The sequence below is a fragment of the Drosophila mojavensis genome, unplaced genomic scaffold (assembly GCF_018153725.1).
Source record: "Drosophila mojavensis isolate 15081-1352.22 unplaced genomic scaffold, ASM1815372v1 contig_74, whole genome shotgun sequence".
In the NCBI taxonomy this organism is placed as follows: domain Eukaryota; kingdom Metazoa; phylum Arthropoda; class Insecta; order Diptera; family Drosophilidae; genus Drosophila; species Drosophila mojavensis.
This window is the reverse complement of record NW_025318899.1, coordinates 26,746,676-26,763,364: the sequence shown is the minus strand read 5'-3', so window position 1 is coordinate 26,763,364 and position 16,689 is coordinate 26,746,676. Positions and strand designations below refer to the sequence as shown.

Sequence of the window (16,689 nt, the reverse complement as noted above, 5' to 3'; positions counted from 1 at the left end):
GTCCCGTTATTTTTATCGATAAAAAACCTTATCGAAAATCAGTTATAAAATTATATCTCCTACATCTTTATAGCTAGAGTCTTCAAATTTTAAATGTATACTTATGTGCATTTATGCATTTTATACAATTTCGGTTTTTGTTAAAATTTACCCCTCACCACTAAGTTTGTAAAAGGCGTATTTCAAATAATAGAGACTTGTGCTTTGCCAAATACATGCATATTTATGTTATATTCATAATCTAAAAGTTTCATGAAAATATCACATCCACAAGAAAATTAAGTTATGATAGTAAGCGCACACTGCAGCCCATGCGTGTTTATGCGTGTGTGTATGTGTATATATATATATAAGTTAAGCGCTCCCATACTAGAGTACTAGTGATAGCTCTATCTCTATATGATTCTATTAATGCGGACAATACTACGACTCGTTGTTTGCTTGCCTTTAAGGCCTGTAAAATTAAAGAAAACTGACTGACTGAACTTGCTTATAGTAGGTTTCCAAGTCGTTGTTGCCTTGAATCATTTGATTCAATTCGTATTCCAAGGTTCGAACATCCCTTTTATCAGCATAATGCAATCGCCAAACTCGCTTAATTTCAGGCCAATCATCATTTTGTACACCGTAAGATTACAGTGAAACATCGGCAATTCCAATTACTTTTCCTCGTATATGTAAAATTATTGAGCGATATAGAGGTCTTTCCTTGAAAATAGAATAATCTTCAAGTACGGACTCGATCCAACACTTTAACACAGTCCGGCAATGACGAAATTTCATTTAATTCAAGCTCCGAACGTGGACGGGCCAGTGAGGGTTGTTCCTCTATGAGAGACTGATTAGTATCCTCCTTTTCCAAACGTTCCACTTTCCTATTCAATTGCTTCAAATCTTCCTTAAGACTCGAAAATTGATCGGCTAACACAGTTATTGCCGCGCTCAGCCCTTGCAACGTTCCGAACTAAATTATTTCAATGTCGGAAAACTTACTTACTATTCAATTCGATGCCTACTATGTAATCGATCTAATTTTCTACATTAAATCAGCTTTTCATTGTTTCCAAGCTGCTGCTATTTACCGTTTCCAGTGGAGATAAGAAAATATTAATAATCGTCTCGTAGAATTGCTTCCTGTGGAGATAAATATATTAGTAATGCTCTCACATGGTCGTAACACCTTTTTATACCCTGAACCCATTTTCAATGGGAAATCAGGGTATAATGGTTTTGTGAAAAGTATGTAACTGGCAGAAGGAGGCGTGGCAGACCCCACAAAGTATATATATTCTTGATCAGGGCGACGAGCTGAGTTGATTTAGCCCTGTCCGTCTGTCTGTCCGTCTGTCCGTCCGTCCGTCTGTCCGTCTGTCCGTTTGTCCGTATGTATGAACGTGTCGATTTCAGAAGATATAAGAGCTAGAGACTTCAAATTTTTTTTTTATGTTTTTTTTTAAATGTTCGTAATTACAGCGCGCATATCAAGTTTATCATTAAAAATCGATAACTCATCCCGATCTTCTTTTATCGGTAAAAAACCTTATCGAAAACCAGTTATAAAATTATATCTTCTACACCTTTATTGCTAGAGTCTCCAAATTTTTAATGTATGCCTATATGCAATTTATACAATTTCGGTTTTTGTTAAAATTTACCCCCACCCTTAAATTCACCCCCTCACCCTCACTTTTGTAAAAAGCGTATTTCAAATACTAGAGACTTGTGCTTTGGCAATTACATGCATATCCATGTCATAAGCATAATCTGAAAGTTTCATGAAGATCGTACGTTCACAAAAAAGTTATTAAGCAATTAAGTTCTCATAGTATTTTATTATCGATCAAAAACCTTATCGAAAGCTAGTTATTTAATTATATATCCTACACCTTTAGAGCTAGAGCTTGCAAATTTTAAATGTAGACTTATATGTATTTTATATAATTTCGATTTTTGTTGTAATTTACCCCCCACCTCTATATCGACCCCCTCATCCTCACCTTTGTAAAAGGCGTATCAAGCACTAGAGACGTGTGCTTTGGAATGTAAATACATGTTCACCATATAATTATGCCCTGAAAGTTTCATTAAAATTGTAGGTCTAGAAATTAAATTATTCAACAAATAAATTCTTATATTGTTGCCCACACTACAGCGCAGCCCAAGCGCAGTCGTTGCTTACTGTGCAGTTAGCAGAGCGCGTTTTAATACGTGCATGTGCATGTATGTGTGTCGAAAAGAAGTGCAGATGATTAGAATATCAGATTAGAGGGTTCAGGGTATATCCTAGTCGAGCAGCCTCGACTAGAGTCTTCTTACTTGTTTAAATAGTTGACGTGAATATTATTTCTTTTATATTATTTCATTGAATTACTAATTGTATTGAATTACGTGTGTGTATTACCACGTGTGTTATTGCGTTGTCTGTTATAGAATTACTGAATTACCAATTACTAGTTATATTATCGTTTGTTACCGAACCGGCAAACAGTTTTTATTATTTTATCACGTCGATGGCCCTCGTAGCTAGCACGTTTAATAATTTTTAGATTTATATATTTTATATTATCTAATAAATAAATAATAATAATTATTTTATATGGCTTGGGAAGCCCTCAGGTGTAAGACCTACTTAGGTGAGGGTGGTTCCACAATCATCTGGTCTCTCTCTTGCTCTCGTTTCATTTATTTATTATACCCTGAACCCATTGAAAATGGGAAATCAGGGTATAATGGTTTTGTTAAAAGTATGTAACAGGCAGAAGAAGGCATGGCAGACCCCACAAAGTATATATATTCTCTATCAGGGCGACGAGCTGAGTCGATTTGGCTCTGTCCGTCTGTCTGTCCGTCCGTCCGTCCGTATGTATGAACGCGTCGATCTCAGAAGATATAAGAGCTAGAGACTTGAAATTTGTTATCCTAGGTCCGTGTATATCACGCGCATATCAAGTTTTTCTTTATATATCGATAACTACTCCCGATATTTTATTATCGATTAAAAACCTTATCGAAAGCTAGTTATTTAATTATATCTCCTATACCTTTAAAGCTAGAGCTTCCAAATTTTAAATGTGGACTTATATGTATTTTATATAATTTAGATTTTTGTTGTAATTTACCCCCCACCCCTATATTCACCCCCTCACCACCACCTTTGTAAAAGGCGTATTTCAAGTACTAGAGACGTGTGCTTTAGAATGTGCACACAGGCAGAAGGAGGCGTGGCAGACCCCACAAAGTATATGTATTCTTGATCAGGGCGAGTCGATTTGGCCCTGTCCGCCTGTCTGTCTGTCCGTCCGTCCGTATGTTTGAACGCGTCGATTTCCGAAGATATAAGAGCTAGAGACTTGAATTTTTTTTTAAATGACCGTATATACAGCGCGGACGTCGAGTTTGTTTTTAAAATTCGATAAATCATCTCGTTATGTTTTTATCGAGTAAAAACATTCAAGTTCAAATCAGATGTCACTATAGCTAATTGTGAATGATTTTTCATTTTTTTAAATTTCTCAAATATTCAATATAATATGTAAATCATATGCTGAAAGTTTCATTAAATTCCGTTCAGTCAAAAATTAATAAAAAATAATCAAATATTTGGTCAATTAACAAACGCACGTGCAGCAGCTACAACAGCATCGTATGCGTGTGCACACATACATTCAAACTTCTTCTAGAAACATTCGTTGAATCACATCAGCTGTTAGTTTGGTTTAGTTTTGGTAGATGGCGCAGCAGCAGTGAATCTATTTGAGTTTTGCCAGCGCAACCAGCAGAAGTGAAGTGGCCTAGTGTGTTAGCTGCATGACGCTCGATCGAGAAGTCGCGGTTCGAATCCCAATCGGTGCAGCTGATGTTAATTTTTTTAAATTGTTTCAAAATATTTTTATATTTTCATAAATGAGTTAATGATCAAATGAGTTAATTTATATTTTTAAATACACCGAAATTTAAATTTTAACCATACTTAATGTGCGTTTTTAATAGGTTAATTTAATTTAATTTGGTTATTCTAGCAGATTCTTAGAATCACATCAGCAGTTAGTTTCGTTTAGTTTTGGTAGATGGCGCTGCAGCAGTGAATCTATTTGAGTTTTGCCAACACCACTAGCAGGAGTGAAGTGGCCTAGTGTGTCAGCTGCATGACGCTCGATCGAGAAGTTGTGGTTCGAATCCCGATAGGTGCAACTGATGTTAACTTTTTTAATTGTTTCAAAATATTTTTATATTTTATTAAATGAGTTTGGTATTTTATTTATATTTTTAAATACATCGAAATTGAAATTTCAGCCATACTAAATGGGCATTTTTATATGTTGGGTTCAGGGTAGTATCTAGTCGAGCACTCTCGACTAGAGTTTTCTTACTTGTTTCTTTTATATATTGTTGCCAGACTTATTCTCATCCGAAAGGGAAGCTCAAAGTATTCCTCTTTGGTTCTAAGACCTACTAGGGTAAGGGTTATTCCACGATCGAATAGAAGGTCTCTGCAATTCATGTTTTTATTTTTCATATTTATGCTTTGCTTGTTGATTAGAGATTTCCAGACAACCGCCTTTTAATTTTGTTATATAGTTAGTGCTTTAAACTTAACTTTGACCACTAGGTTTCTTTTAATTTATATGGAAACCCAACATTCAACACAGGTGGAAATTGTGACGTTTATTATACCCTGAACCCATTGAAAATGGGAAATCAGGGTATAATGGTTTTGTTAAAAGTATGTAACAGACAGAAGGAGGCGTGGCAGACCCCACAAAGTATATATTCTTGATCAGGGCGACGAGCTAAGTCGATTTGGCCCTGTCCGTTTGTCTGTCCGTCCGTCCGTCCGTCCGTCCGTATATATGAACGCGTCGATTTCCGAAGATATAAGAGCTAGAGACTTGAAATTTTTTTTCCTAGGTCCGTGTATATCACGCGCATATCAAGTTTTTCTTTTTATATCGATAACTACTCCCGATAATTTATTATCGATCAAAAACCTTATCGAAAGCTAGTTATTTAATCATACCTCCTACACCTTTAGAGCTAGAGCTTCCAAATTTTATATGTAGACTTATATGCATTTTATATAATTTCGATTTTTGTTGTAATTTACCCCCCACCCCTATATCCACCCCCTCACCCTCACCTTCGTAAAAGGCGTATTTCAAGTACTAGAGACGTGTGCTTTGGAATGTACATACATTTAAATATTATGATTATGTTCTGAAAGTTTCATTAAGATTGTACGTCTAGAAATTAAAATATTCAACAAATAAATCCTTATAATGTTGGCCACACTGCAGCGCAGCACAAGCGCAGTTAGCAGAGCGCGTTCTAATACGTGGATGTGTATGTACGTGTGCCGAAAAGAAGTGCAGAGTGATTAGAATATCAGATTAGAGGGTTCAGGGTATCTCTTAGTCGAGCAGTCTCGACTATAGTCTTCTTACTTGTTTTTTATTACATTTGTCTTACGGCAAGGATTTGAGCCTCGATACGAGAATCAATCTCGTACCACCATTATGCCTGCAAATTTCTCGTATTTTCGTTTTAAGACTCGTCTCGGCACGGATTTGAACCTAGGTATTGCCAACCATTTAGCCACGATTTCTTTTATGTTATAGAATTATCTAGTGCACCAACACTTGCTAGAAATAGAAATAATAACATTATTTATTGTATTATGTTATGGCAAGGACTTTCACCCCATTACTTTGCAAATCGCAGAAGTACTTCGTAATTTTGCCATCAATTGCCCAATTGGATTGGAACAATTTATTTGTACTTGCTTTTTTAATAAGTTATTTTTATAGAATTATTGACACGTCACCATTTCCCTTTACTTCCGTGAAGAATGTGGGTCCCTGCTCGGGCGCCAGTTAAGCGCTCCCATACTAGAGTACTAGTGATTGGGGGACGCTGTGTTGGGTTCTTGTGAATATATAACAACTTTGTGTTCAATGAAATAATATATTTTATACAATTTGGAACAATAGGTCTAAACTCTCTCTAGTCCGAATATAAACTGAACTAAATCTGTTCAACTGGTTAGGTTCTCCCCTTGAATGTCTGACTGGACTCTCCAGCCTCCTTAGATTGTCGAAAGTCTTAACTTATATACTAGCTGGCCCGGCAAACGTTGCATTGCCCTTCCATTATTTCTAGGTAAAAAATTGTTGAAAGCTATGTTGTTCAGGTTGGGATACACTCTGAATAATTTATTAATCGGATTTTCATTCAAGCACCTTGAGGTAAACGACATTCTTCGTTTTTTGGTCAGGTGCAAGAACAAATAATGCGGATGGCTTGCCAACACGTGAGCATGCCACGTACAATTGACCATGAGAAAAACACGCATTTTCTAGATTGAGGCCACAAATAGTCAAAGATTGGCCCTGTGATTTGTTGATCGTAAAAATTGTATTTTAGAACCCCTAATAGGTTTACGACTTTTACAGCTACTCTCTCCTAAATTAAGAGTGATAACTTTTTTTGTGTACCAAAAGCAAACAAAATGAAATTTATATAAAGTTAAAATGAAAACAATGATTGATTTTACCATTCAATGGATTAATCATTTTGATATTAAAGTGATATCCATCATTTCCTTGCCATAACATCAGCGGGTATTGTAAAGCGTCATATGAACGGTGCGTTTCAGATATTCTTTGTAGTTGCCCAGTACTTCGTCGTGTAAGCACAATATCTCGTGCTTCCAAGCTTTCACCAACAATCACGATTGCCACTTCATCGATTGTTGGAGCATTAAATGTGCGTTCATGTGTTCCAGCTGGTCTTTTATCTGCTCTGATTACTGCTTTATAGTCATCTCTTGGCATGCACTCTAAAGCAGTCTTGAACAGATTGACCAATGCATTATGTTCGTGAAGCATTTGCTGCAAATCTTGGAGAATTGGTCTTTTCATAGCTGTGTTGATTTCTTGACGCCGGTCAAGTTGTTCTACTATATTGCCCATGAAGTATATTTGCAAGAATTAGTGCTGTGCATCTTCAATAAGTTGCAATGAACCAATGCGATGGCAAATCTGGCCTTGAATCTTAAAATTCAAAGCCATAGTTATAGTTAGATTTACAAACACTTTTTACAGAAATCTAACAAACTACATCATTCCAATTTTTTAAAATTTTCTTTTTTTCTTTTTTTTTTTTTACAATCATAGAAAATAAAATTTTTAACGTAAATTACCTTAAATGTCGGATTATATCCGTCTCCAATAATTTCCTCCCCAAATGTCATTTGGAAACAGGCATTGTATTTTTGAGTGTTCGCTAGAAAATGTCGTGATCCTAGTGTTTCGCCATAAAGCAGGGAATGGCTCTGGTGGCAGGACCACTAATGGCAATGTCACTTTACCACTAAGGCAGCACAAACCGGGCGTTTCACCAGCAAACTTCAATGCGCCACAATGCTGGCAAACAACGTCCATTGGACCAATGCAAACTAAACGATTCAAGCTATAATCAATAGTGCAATCATATCGAAACGCTGCTCGATTCAAATCAATCCTTGAACCATTTATTATTGCCGTTTCACGGCCTGCCTCTCTTTGAGAAGCACGAATTAAGGCCCTTCTTTGCTGGGTACTAACGCGGCGCTCTTCTCGGGCGATTTCTCGCTCTTCGTCAGATAATTGACTCGCGATATTCCGTTTCCTAATTGCATTATGGGTCCGCCGGTATGTGTGTGTGTGTATGCGTTTGAGTGTGTGTATGCGAGTGTGTGTGTGCGTGTGTGTGCGTGTTTCTTGTGTATGTATGTATGTAACAGTCAGAAGAAGGCGTGGCAGACTCCGCAAAGTATATATATTCTTGATCAGGGCGACGAGCTGAGTCGATTTAGCTCTGTCTGTCTGTCAGTTTGTCCGTCTGTCCGTATGTTTGAACGCGTCGATCTCAGAAGATATAAGAGTTAGAGACTTGAAATTTTTTCCTAGGTCCGTGTATACAACGCGCATATCGAGCTTCGATTTAAATATCGATAACTTGTCCCGTTATTTTGTTATCAATAAAAATTTGTATCGAAACCCAGTAATAAATTTATATCTCCTACATCTTTGAAGCTAGAGTTTTTTGTCCAAATTTACCCCCATTAGTAATTCACCCCCTCACCAACGCATTTGTATAAGGCGTATTTCAAATACTAGGGATTTGTCCTTTGGCAAATACATGCTTTTCTATTTTCTATTTTTAATCTAAAAGTTCAATTAAGATAGTCCATCTACAAGAAAAGTTATTAAGCAATTAAGTTTCCATAGTAAGCCAACACTGCAGCCAATGCGTGTTTATGCGTGCGTCTGTCTGTGTGCGTATATGTTGGCATATGCGAAAAATTATTGAAATGTCAGTTGCTCGAAGGGTTCAGGGGATCTCGTAGTCGGGCAGACTCGACTAGAGCTTTGTTACTTGTTAGACTCATTCACGAAAGTGAATCAGTATATTGGTTTTGTGCAATGTCCGTCTTGCTGTCCGTCTGTCCGTATGAACGCAATCTATTTCGGACCTATTGAAACTATAGACTTGAAATTTGGAACACATACATAAGTTATAAACCTAGAATGCTGAACTTTTGAACGTAAGCTAATGCTTTAATTCTATAAAGATGGGTGAAAAATTATATATCTACGCCTATTAGGGGCGTGGCAAATCGGACCTGAAGTTATAGTGATTTTTCGAATTCGGCTAAATTTTGGACACTATTGATGCTAGAGACCTGAAATTTGGTATATATACGCGGGTTTACCCCCCAAGTCCAACGAGCTATGGTAGATATATGTCCGCCCATAGAGGGCGTGGCAAACCGCAAAATTTATATCTCCTACAGTTTAAGAGCAAGAAGCTTCAAATTAGTTTACTTACTGGTAGCCTTCTCTATCGATGCCCCAAAAATAATTTTTACGCCTCTTTAGGGGCGCGGCATATCGAAAAATAGCCTGTATTTTTCACATTTTTTGAGCGTAAGAATTCAAATTTTGCATTTAGGTTATCGGTTGCTCGTTCGAAGAACTGGCCAAAACTAGCCCTACGGCCACTAGGGGCGTGGCAATCGGCACTTATACTGCCCATATTGCGGCATTTATATGCGTCAGCCATCTATTTATGTATTACATTATTGTTATGACGCCACATAGCAAAGAAAAGCCAGTGTAGCGGCTGGAAATTTAAAAACAATGCAAAGACAAATCAATCGCAGCGAGATTCTTAGAATATACTAGAGTACGCATTTATGTGTACATATGTACATACACACATACAAATGAGCGCGTGTATAAGGCTGGAATGCTTGATGCTATGCGTGCAGACTTACATATATACATATATATGTATTTGCGTATATGTATTTTAGGGCTATTTAGGGCTATAAACAAATTTAAACATATAAAATTATTCGACTAAGAAAAAGGAAAGTATTCATATTCATTCAAGCTCGCACCTTCCCAATAAAATATCTATTTTATACAAAACGAAATATGTATGAAAAAAAAAAAAAATGACATCGAAGAGGTTCGAACCTCCCCTACTCTAACATAATTTGCGTCGCCCTTATCACCCGCGCCACTGCTTTGCTTGAGCGTCATCAGACAAAATTACAGTAACGGCTAGAAAATCCAGAAATCAATCGAAATTCTAAGAATGTGAGAAAAGGCGCGCTTCTGTCTGTACGCATAGAATAGACGATGAGTGTGTGCACATGTATAGGAAAATCGCGCTGATCTGCTGTTAGCTTGAAGCCGGTATCCAATATATGGATAAAAATATATAATAAAAATCAAAATTGTATAAATTATATGTCGGAATGATATTATGATACAATAATTATACAGAGACGTGTAAGGGTCAGTATGGCCGTGTCGGAATGATATTATGAGAAATGAATTACACAGGGACGTGTAACTGTCAGTATGGCCGTGTCGTGTCTGTGCGATATTACACTGTTGAAATTGCAATTAGATATCTTGATATCGTGTTAATCGATTGATTTAGTATTATGGTGCAATTAAAGGATGCACTGTCACTAAGAGAGAGACAACAATAACTGTTGCTGAACGTAGTCCCGGGTGTCGCTGGGTGAGAGCGAGACGACTAGTCATGTCGTTCGCAGCAGGGTCGCTGTGCTTTCGATGAATGAATGAATGATTAGAACTTTCGAGAGTAGAAGAGAAGTCACACTTGGTCAATGACTATTGAACGAGAAAGAGCATTAAAAAGAGTTTAGCGACACACCGGGAATTCGTTATTACGCGCAGCTATGATGGAAAAGCAGAATGAGAAACGCAACGCCCCGACATCAGAAGTAGGATCGGCACCACCTCCTACGTTCTTGGAGGAGCAGTGGCGTACGATTTTGGGCCTACAAAACCGAATTTGTCAGGACTATCAATACGTGAAGTGAGCAGCAGAAACGCGACGTCATTCTACGAAAATTTAACGCTGACGTGGCAGACGTTGATGCTGAAAATTGATGTCCGACTGTAGCTGAAATATGTGTGGTAGATGAATCGAAGATAAGTATACTGATCCGAGGTGAGAGCTTTCCAATTATCTTTGATTCTGGTGTATTATTTCTTGGCTAAAGATAGCTTTGCACGAAAGGCTATATGAAACAAGTGAGAGTACTCGGTCGACTCTGCTCGACTGGTTAATGCCCTTGGCTCCTTGGGCTGCTGTTCTGGTTATTCTGCGCATTTTTGTGTACGCATACGGTGACGCATGCACGCGTTTGCTGGCTGCGCGGTGGGCGGCGGCTGCGCTGCGGTGAGGCCGGTGTTGTGAGAGTTTGTTTGTTGGATGGTTTCTCTTGTGGTGGGACTGTCTTTGTGGGACTTTCGGAGCGTGATCGTGGTGCTCAGATGTGTGTGTTCCGAGGTGCGGATCTCTAGTACATTTTTGGTGGTAGGAGTTTTAGATGGTGACAGATATTTGATAAAGTCGCTTAAAGATCAAATGTATAAGTATTGCCATGAAAATGTTCGAAAAATGCCAAATGGTTTATGTAGATTTTCTGTTCCGAAATTCTTTGCCCCCAGAAGTCAAAATTATAAGAAAAGTAGAAGAAGTTCGTGTTGATTTAGCAGAAATGACAGATAATTGGCTATTGGCGGAGCAGCAATGCGATTCTGATATAATGCAAATAATGAACCAATTAAATGCTGGGAAAACTCAAAATGATCTTTTAAAAACATATGAAATTAGAACCGGGTTGTATCGCAATATTCAACGAAATGGCAAAACACGTTGTCTGCCTGTGATTCCGAATGCCGTAATTAATCATGTGCATGAAGCAATAATGCACTTGGGTTGGCAGAAAACTCTAGACAAGGTTTTTGAGCAATACTGGTTTAAAAATATGACGAAATATGTAAGGAAATTCGTAGAAAATTGTATAACGTGCAAATTGGCTAAACCTTCGTCCGGAAAAATGCAAATGGAAATTCATCCCATTCCTAAAGTTGAAATACCTCTACCGTATAGTAACACATAGATATTAGCGGCAAGTTGAGTGGCAAAAATGATTTAAAAGATTATGTCGTTGTTCAGGTAGATGCATTTACTAAGTTTGTCCATTTACATTACACGTTAAACCTAGACACAAATAATTGCATTGCAGCCATAAAGTCGACTGTAGCACTTTTTGGAGCACCTTATCGTATTATTGCAGATCAGGGCAGAAGCTTTGCAAGTAGTGGCTTTAAAGATTTTTGCTCTAGTAATAAAATAGATTTGCATTTGATAGCAACAAGCGCTTGTAGAGCTAATGGACAAGTGGAGCACGTGATGAATACTATGAAAAGTATGTTGACAGCTGTAGAAACAGGTTCATGATTATGGCAAGAAGCTTTAAAAGAAGTACAGTTAGCCATGAATTGTACAACCAATAGTGTAACTAACTTTAATCCATTAGAGTTATTAATTGGTAGGGCAGCAAGGCCTCTGGTCATGCTACCTATCGGTGGAGAAACGAAAATTGATCGTAGTGAAGCGAGAGTTCTAGCTAAGGAAAATATGGTCAGGAATGCCGAGTATGACAAAAATAGAGTAGATAAAAATAAGGCAAAAATTAAGAAATACAAAATTGGTGATTACATCAGCATCAGACAAAACTCGATCCCAAATTAAAGGGACCATTTGTAGTTACTGAATTGCTAAAAGGTGACCGTTACATGTTGAAATCAATAACAAACAAGAGAAAATATAAGTATTCGCATGAGTTTTTACGAGCATTACCAGATAAGCAAATCGAAACAGAAATATTTGACGACATTGACCACGGTGAAAAAGACGCTGGTTAAGAGGTTACCTCTGCCACCTAGAAGTTGTGGAGGACATCATACACAGGGGCTAGGTTCAGTTGTCAATGGTCACGCCGGTGAAGGCTGACATTGTTCAGGGCGGACAGTTAATCTAGTGAAAGATCTTGGTATATATCGTCGCAGAGTGGCGGCAGGAGCCTGTTTAACTGTGGTATGATGAAATGGAAAGCCAAATGATCGGGTTTGTGCAGAAGAATACGAGCTACTGAATTTGAGCGATATCCTGCCAAACTGACGTTCGATGGAGAGCCAAATGGTTGCGGAAAAGTACGTTGTACTTTGAGAATGTAGATGAGATATCCCGTAACACTGCTATTTGATGGTGTAACATGGGCGTGAGATAAAAGTGAAATCCAAATGGTTGAGTTTATTTGCATTAACCAACATTTGAAGACATTAGGAAATGTGTAATGAGATAAAGTAATGATTATGTGGGCAATGAACAGAAAGATTTATTTTGATAATATTGATTTTTTTTTTTTTTTTTTTTTTTTTTTTTTATTAGGAAGCGCCAGAGCATCTTTTTGCCCTATAATCTCCCTTGAAACAAAATTTACATCACAGGTTTAACATTTACTACTAAATTTAAACATATATATCTAAGTAAATTAATTACTATTAGCGATGAGGTTTTCGAACTGTCGTCTTTTTAATCGACGAATGGGTTTCGAATTTGGCAGCTTTCTTGCCAGCCGGTTGGCGTGGGACTTGAGGCGGTCATTATACCGGCTTGAATGAAATGAGATCTGCTCTTCCACTGAATCCATTTTGAGATCTCTATGCAAGGAAGAGTTTCTTACGAACCAGGGGCATCCAGTGATTTGGCGCAAGGCCTTGTTCTGCATTATCTGGATCTTTTGTCGGTTACTCTTTGCGGCGACTCCCCAAACTTGTACACCGTACCTCCATATTGGCGTGATTATGTGCGTTATTAACATGCGCTTGTTGGCAAGGGACAGCTTGCTTTTGTTGTGTAGCAGCCAGGTCATCTGCTTGAGGCGGGCGCGACAGGTGCCAACAGTCGCCAGAATGTGGGGCTTGAAAGTGAGCCGACTGACCAAGTGGATGCCCAAGTATTTCACCGTCCGGGCTTTTTCCAAGGGGGTACCATTGATGAATACGGTGGCGGGCGCCTCCTTTCTTAAAGAAAAGCATAAGCTCTTGCTTTTAGTGGCGCTAATTTTAATATTCCACCTGTTCGCCCATTGTGCATCAATAAAATCTTGGAGAATTTCCGCCGCTGCGGAGCTGGATTTTGTTGACACCATTACGCAGATATCGTCCGCATAGGTTGCCACCAAGGTTGAATTTGGGGAGACTCCAAAGTCTGAAGCATCAGGAAGAGGAGCATCACCTATGAAGATGCAAAAAAGAAGAGGAGCGAGGATACTGCCCTGTGGTACGCCAGCGGCAATCGAGTATGTGGAGGACTGACTCGATTTAACTTTCACTCTGAAAGAACGACCCTCCAAGTAGGATCGGATCAGAGCGAAGTAGTGCGAGGGCAGCTGTTCCTTGATCTTCTGCAGTAGTCCTGGGTGCCATACCCTATCGAAGGCCTGTTCGATGTCCAGAAAAATGGCATTACAGTGTTTTTTTTTGTCGAAAGCCCTGAGGATGTGATCCGTCACTCTGTGCAGTTGCTCGGTAGTACCGTGTCCAGCGCGGAAACCAAACTGCTGAGCCGGGATGAGTTTTCTATCCTCCGCTACTGCTACCAGCCGACGAATGACCAGTCTTTCCCAAACCTTCGATAAAGAAGGAAGGAGACTGATAGGTCGGTATGAAGCAGGGTCTTCCTCAGGCTTGCCAGTCTTGTGGATCATTACGACAATCGCAGTCTTCCACACTGCTGGAAAATACTGAAGCCTCGTTATGGCATTAAAAATTAATACCATAACGAGGATAGCACTCTCCGGCAGTGCTCTAAGAGTGCGGTTGCAGATGTTGTCGTGTCCCGGGGCCTTATTTGGGTTTAAATGTTTAATTATTGATGCCACCTCATCAAAATCGTACGGCTCCTCCGGTGGATCGAGCTGTAGTGGAGTCAAAAGGGCTTGCTCGGTATATTGTGTGTCTTCTTGCGATGCTAGGGTAAAAGGCAGGAAGCGGGCCTCCAAATGAGACGCAAGAGCCTCCGCTTGCTCTTCATCTGAGCGACACCAACTGTCCGGTCCATTTTTAATGGGAACTTGCCGCATGACTTGTCGTCTACAATTTCTGCTGGCTTTCCAAAGGTTGAATTTGGCGTCCTCTGCTGTGGACATGTTTTCCAACATGTCGTCAAACATCTGCGCCCACTGACGGGCCAACTCAGATCTGAGTGTGTTTGCTGCTCTGCACCAGTTGGATTTGTCTACCGGGTGTAGAGTGCGCTGGTAGATTTTCCGCAGACGACGCTTTTGCTGCAATAAATAACGTAGCTCCGAAGTGAGCACCAACGATCCGGCTTGGCGAGGTGCATGTCTTGGACGTGTCTTTTCGGCTTCCTTGGCTGCGCAACGAATATTCTCATTGAAGAGTTTCAGAGCGTCATCAATATCATGTTCCGAGTGCAATTCTAATTCAGGATGGAACTTATTGTTTAAGATCAGCTTAAATAAGTTTATGTCAACATTCCTGTTGATCAGTCTTTCGGCCTGGGGATAGCATTTTACGGTAGCATCCAGCGAGACTACCAGGGGCATGTGATCTGAGCCAAGATCGTTATGAGTGGCGATTCTCAGCTTCCATTGAGGTATACCCTTATAAAGACCAAAGTCCAGACAGGAAGGCCTTTGTCTATTATGGTCTGGGAACCGAGTGGGACTGCCCGTGGCAATGATCTGTGTGGATGTTGCAGACTGAGGTTGAAAAGGTCTCTACCCCTAGAATTACTTCTCGCTGAGCCCCAAGATTGGTGATGAGCGTTCCAATCGCCACAGATTAGGAATTTCCGGTCTAAGGATGGCCATATAGCAAGCAGGTCTGCCATGGACAGTTGATTGTTAGGAGGGCAGTAGATTGCGCCAAACTCTACATATCCCAACCCCGTGGCTACTCTTGCCCTGGCCAGTTGAATAGAGTCAGATCGAACTGGGATGGTTACAAAGTGTTCAATGTCCTCCCGAACGAAAATGGCGGAGCCACCTCTCCTATGCCTGGTTGAGGGATAGTTTGCTGTGTGACAGCCAAAGCGGAAGAGTTTAGGCACAAAGCCGTCAAGTAATTGGGTTTCGCTGATAAGCAGAATGTGAATGTCGTGTAGCTGAACGAAGAGTTCCAGCTCACGCATTTTGTTGGCAACCCCCCTGGCATTCCAACACATTATGTTTGTTGTATTAAACATTATTGGCACGCGCGACAAGAAGGTCCAGTATTTTGGACTGCATGCTCAACATTTGTTCCTGCATTTTAACTAGTCTAGCGACTGTCTCTTTCAAGGTATTGAGAGAGGCGATAAGTGCCGGGAACTCGGGGCTTGGCTGTGCAGTGGATGATGTGGGCATGTAGGTGGTGCGGGCTTCCTGTCTGGATGAGTGGCCGGGATCTATGAAGTGCCCTACTGTCGGCCATTCGCTTTCGCCATGGTGATTACCTCTAATCATCTGGGCATAAGTAGGACGAGAGTGGTGATGAGGAGCATTTAATGAACTGTTGGGTAAGGCGGGAGTCTTGGGTTGCCAGGGGGCCTGGCTGGAAGCAGGCTGATTTGCAGATGAGAGAGGGTTGCGAGGCTTGCGCAGGTTACGGGCTGCGTAAGCCGCGTACGCTTGACATCCCTTATAGTTTGCAGTGTGATCCTGACCGCAGTTCGCGCAGGTGGCGGGTGCGGATTCTGGAAGAAGACATTCAGAAGTTTTGTGATGCTCGGCGCACTTGACGCACACAAAAGTCTGTCTGCAATATCTTGCTGTGTGTCCGAAATTTTGGCATCTAGAGCACTGGATCCACTGTTGCTTCTTGCGCGCTTCTTCAATAGTGATCCGTTGACCATCCAGATGATTGATATTCTTGAGGTCTGTTTTGTTGCAGCCTGGGGCAATACTTATGAAGAATAAATCGATGGGATTGTCCGGTCTCTTTGTGTTGTCTGGACAATGAATATTGGTGACATTAAACCCTAGACTACCAAGTTCATTTTTAATGGCAGAGTGCAATGTAGAATGATGCAAACACTTAATGACGAACTTATATGGCCTTTCCTGCTTCAGCTGGTAGGTGTAGAGCTCGAGCTTGACGTTCTCAAAAAGGTTTTGAATAGATCTGAACGTTTCAATGTCCTGGGCGTAGAGCCGCGTGAGACCTCAGGCAGAGGTGCGTATTGCCACTTTATTGGGACCATAAAGCTTGTTATTTTTCAAGAGGTCCTCCAGCATCGGAAGATTTG

General features: G+C 40.0%; 1 protein-coding gene and 2 long non-coding RNA genes across 10 annotated transcripts in view; 1 reads left to right on the top strand and 2 right to left on the bottom strand.

Moving 5' to 3' along the window:
- LOC6583660 (serine/threonine-protein kinase BRSK1) overlaps positions 1-16,689 on the top strand; it is a 93,271-nt gene that overhangs the window by 31,623 nt on the left and 44,959 nt on the right. The gene's annotated exons all lie outside the window — the stretch shown is intronic.
- Positions 1,047-5,925, bottom strand: LOC122757435. 3 transcript variants are annotated; one of them, XR_006357463.1, is made up of 3 exons: positions 5,705-5,925; positions 5,442-5,639; positions 1,047-1,134 (listed from the first exon to the last, which is right to left on the bottom strand). It is a non-coding gene; the product is annotated as an uncharacterized LOC122757435 (long non-coding RNA). The 3 variants fall into 3 exon arrangements; XR_006357462.1 differs by lacking the exon at positions 1,047-1,134 and adding an exon at positions 5,286-5,325; XR_006357461.1 differs by lacking the exon at positions 1,047-1,134 and having other exon boundaries at positions 5,388-5,639.
- LOC122757436 lies at positions 6,990-7,313 on the bottom strand. Its single transcript, XR_006357464.1, has 2 exons — positions 7,199-7,313; positions 6,990-7,049 (listed from the first exon to the last, which is right to left on the bottom strand). It is a non-coding gene; the product is annotated as an uncharacterized LOC122757436 (long non-coding RNA).